We start from the raw sequence: 4,875 nt of genomic DNA on the forward strand, positions 1-4,875 counted from the left end.
ACTTGGGAGTCTACTTGTCAAGACAAACACAGGATCTCTATGAACACAATTACAAAACACTTTTCACACAAATCAAATCAGATCTAAATAATTGGAAAATATTAATTGCTCATGGGTAGGCTGAGCTGATATAATAAAAATGACAATGCTACCTGAATTAATTTACTTATTCAATGCCATACCAATCAAGCTACCTAAAAAGTATTTTATAAAGCTAGAAAAATAATAGCAAAATTCATCTGGAAAAAACAAAAGTTCAAGAATATCAAGGCAACTCATGAAAAGAAATGCACAGGAATCTGCACTAGCTGTACCAAATCTGAAGTTTTACTATAAAATGGCAGTCATCAAAATTATTTGGTACTGGCTAAGAAATAGAGTGGAGGATCAATGGAATAGGTTAGGCACAAGAGACACAGTAGTAGCACATATACTAGAATTGGAACAATATAGAGAAGATTAGCATGGCCCCTGGGCAAGGATGACAAAAAAAAATGTAAAAAAGAAAAAAAAGAAAAAAGAAAGAAAAAAACCAAAAACCAAAAACCAAAACAACAACAACAACAAAAAGAGAAACAGTAGTACATGACTTTAGTTGTATACTGTTTGATAAACCCAAAGACTACAGCTGATGCTGGGTGAGACAAGCAGAACAAGGAGAATATTTTACACAGTATCAACAACTATGTGTTGATCACCTGTGATAGACACTTCTCAGAATTACAATGGTCCAAAATAGTTCCAAAGACCCTTGTTGTAAAATGCTTTCCAAATACAGAAAAAAAGAACTGTGGAATCTAGATGCATATTGAACTATACTATTTCTACTTTTTTGTTTTTCTTTTTTGAGGTTTTTCCCTTTTGCTATGATTCTTCTTTCACAACATGACTTATGCAGAAACATGTTTAATGTGATTGTACATATATAACCTGTATCAGATTGCTTGCTGTCTACAGAAGGGTGGAGGGAGGGAAGGGAGGGAGAAAAATTTGAAACCAGAAATCTTATAAAAATAAATGTTGAAAACTATCTCTACATGTAACTAGAAAATAATAAAATACTTTTATGATAAAAAAGGAAATGTAGTCCCTAATTAGGTATACTTTTACTCACTGCACAATGCCTTGAGAAATATGCATTTGATATGTTCTGGCCCCTACTTTTGAGTTAATTGAAATATTTGCTCAATAGCAGAAAAGGAAAGTTCATTCTAGTTATCAAAATCATTTTTGTTTTAAATATTAATTGATGAATTGTTGATGAATAATATCTGTCTAAAACCAAGAGGAAGCATTAACTGTAATGATGATAAACTTTAAGCCTCCCCCATAAGATCAAGAATGGAACAATGATGTCTATTATTGTCACTATTATGTGATTTTGTACTAGAAATGCTTGCTATAGCAATAAGACAAGAAAATTAATTGAAGGAATTAGAATAGGCAATGAAGAAACAAAACTATTACTCTTTGCAGATGCTATATGATTGTATACTTAGAGAATCAACTAAGAATTAATTGAAATAATTAACAACTTTAGAAAAGTTACAGGATATATAATAAATCCACATAAATCATAAGCATTTCTGTATATTACCAACAAAGTCTAACAGCAAGAGACAGAAAGAGAGGTTCCATATAAAATAACTGCAGACAATAAAAATATACTTGGGATTCTACCTAACGAGACAGAACCAAGGACCATATCAACACAAATACAAAACACTTTTCATGCAAATAAAGGCAGACCTTAAAAATTAGAGAAATATGAATTGCTCACTGGTAGATCAAACCCATATAATAAAAGTGACAACTCTACCTAAATTAATTTACTTATTGTATTCAATAAATCAATAAAATGAGTAAATAATTATTATATGTAGCTTACAAAATAATATAATTTATCTGGAAAAACAAAAGAATATCAAGGTAATCAATAAAAAATACATGTAATAAGATGACCAGGAGTGGCAGATTTCAAACTCTTACAATGTGGTAATCATAAAAGGAATTTGGTCCTGGCAAAGAAATATATCAGTAGAATTGATTAGATATAACATGGAGTATTAAATAACCATAGTAATCTGGTATTTGATAAATGCAAAGAACCAAGGTTTTCAGGTAAGAACTCAACATTTGATAAAAAGTGGCATGGAAACTGCTAAGCAGTTTGCAGAAAATGCATAGAACAACATATGCCACCAGATACACCAAGATAAGGTCATGATGGATAGATGATTTAGCCATAAAGGGTGATAACATAAGTAAAGTAATGAACCATGTTTTTGACCAAACAAGAGGTAGAAAGAATAATGCAAAATAAAATATAGTTTTGAATGCATGAAATTAAAAGACTTTTTGTCACAAACAAAACTAATACAGTCAAAATTGGAAGGAAAATTGGAAACTGGAAAAGATTTTCATGAGATGTTTCTGATACAGGCTTCATTTCTCTAATATATAGGGAACTGAACCAAATTTATAGAAAAAATATGAATTATTCATCAGTTGATACATGATCACATGATATAAACAGGCAGTTTTCAGATACCACATTACACCTCTCAGTTTGGCTCACATGACAGAAAAGGGAAATCATAAATGCTGGTGGACATGTGGAAAAATCAAGACACTAATGCAGTGTACAAACATTCTGGACAACAATTTGCAACTATGCCCAAAGGATTAAAAACAACTTTGTGTACCCTTTGATCCCAAAATGCCACTACTGGCTCTGTATCCAAAACAGATCAAAGAAAAAGGAAAAAGACACATTTGCACAAAAATATTTATAGCAACTTTTTTTTTTTGGTAGCAAAGAATTGTAAATCAAAGAGATGAAAATCAATTGGGGAATGGGCTGAACAAGTTGTGGCAAGTTGTGGTATATGATTGTGATGGAACATTATTTTGCTATAAGGACAAATAGGATAGTTTCAGATAAACCTTAGAAAACTTATGTGAACTCATGCTAAGTGAAATGAGCAGAACTGGGTAACACTGTACCCACCAACCGCAATATAGTAACAACAATCAACTGTGAAAGATTTAGCTACTCTGATCAAGACAAGATGCAAGACAAATATAAACAACCCATGATAAAAAATGTTATTTACCTCTAGAGAGAGAACTAATGAACTCTGAATGCAAATAGAAGCATACTTTTTATTTTCTTTACTTTCTTTTCTTTACTTTCATTGTTTTATTATTGTTTTTTAATTTTGCAATATGTCTAATATGAAAATGTTTTTCAAAACCTCATATGTATGGGGGCAGCTAGGTGGCACAGTGGATAAAGCACCAGCCCTGGATTCAAGAAAACCTGAGTACAAATCTGGCCTCAGACATTTGATACTTACTAGCTGTGTAACCCTGGGCAAGCCACTTAAATGTCATTGCCCCACAAAACAAACAAAACAAAACAAAACCAAAACAAAAGAAACCAAAACCTCATACGTATACTCAAAATCAAATTACTTGCCTTCTTAAGAATTTTGGAAATTTTCAAGGAAGGGAGAGAGTTCTGAGCTCAATTTTTAAAAGATTTTTAATTTTTACATATAATTGGTAAATATTCAATGAAATAAATCAAAATAATTATTAAAATATGACAGAGGTAATAGATTGCGTAGGCAAAATTGAGATTGTGTAATATTTTGACTCCAAATCCAGGTGATATTTGAAATTAATCTTGAAGGAAACCAGATATTTCCTAGAGGAGGAGGTCCGAAGTGAAGGCTTTTCAAGTATGGGAGATGGCCAGTGCAAAGCTAGGAAGATAGAGAGTGGTATGTATTATGAAAAGTATTTAATTCATTTTGGCTGGTTCACAGAATTCTTGCAGAGGAATAATGGATGATTTGTATGTAATATGGTTAGGAGTAAGGAAAGACTAAAACTGGGAATTAGAAAGGAAGAAAACAAACATTTATTAAGCACATATTATGTACCAGGCACTGTGCTAAGTTCTTTGCAAATATTATCATATTTGAATCTCACAACAACCTTGTGGGGTGAGGAGATATGTATATTCATTATCTTCATTTTACAATTGAGAAAGCTGAGTTAGATAGAAATTTAATGACATGACCTGGGTTATACATCTAGAATATATCTGAGGCTGGGTTTGATCTTTGGTCCTGCAATCTGGGCCAACTGTCTCAGTGGTAAGACCAAAAAGGATACTCTTTCACATTTTCTTCTATTTTTCCATTCTTTTGATTTTGTTTGACTGATTTCTGGAGTCTCATGGAGTCCATAGCTTCCAACTGTCTAATTCCAATTTTTAAGGCATTATTGTCTTCCGTCAGATTATGCACCTCCTTTTCCCTTTGGCCAAATGAATTTTTTTAAAGAATTGTTTTCTTCAGTCAATCTTTGTGCTTCCTTTTCCAAGGTGATGATTCTTTGTACTTCCTTTTTCATTCTGCTGATTCTTTTTACATGATTTTCTTGTGTTGCTTTCATTTATCTCCCCATTTTTTCTTCTACATTTCTCAATTAATTTTTAAAATCCTTTTTTACGTCTTCCAAGAAAGCTTTTTGGTCTTGAGACCAATTCATCTTCCCTCTTGAGGCTTCACATGTAGGCAATTTGAGAGTATTGTCCTCATCTGAGTTTTTATTTGGTTCTTCCCTGTAGACACATAATCTCTCAGTGGTGAGAGCTCTTTTTTGTTTCTTGCTCATATTGCAGCTTATATTTTTTTTTAAAGTTGAGGTCCACTCCTTGGGCACCAGGGTCACTGTTTCAAGCTTCTTGTGCTGGGAGATAGGGGTTGTGTTGATGGCTTTCTACTCTGAGGCCTCTATGGTTTGCAGATTTCTCACTGCCCTGGGCTTGCTCTCAAGCATGCTGGTATGGCCAGGCCTGGT

General features: G+C 32.8%; 1 pseudogene; it reads left to right on the forward strand.

Annotated features, from left to right (window-relative positions):
- Positions 1 to 418: 418 nt before the first annotated feature.
- LOC122737699 lies at positions 419 to 502 on the forward strand (annotated as a pseudogene).
- Positions 503 to 4,875: the final 4,373 nt, after the last annotated feature.

This window comes from Dromiciops gliroides, chromosome 1 (genome assembly GCF_019393635.1).
Source record: "Dromiciops gliroides isolate mDroGli1 chromosome 1, mDroGli1.pri, whole genome shotgun sequence".
NCBI classification, from domain to species: domain Eukaryota; kingdom Metazoa; phylum Chordata; class Mammalia; order Microbiotheria; family Microbiotheriidae; genus Dromiciops; species Dromiciops gliroides.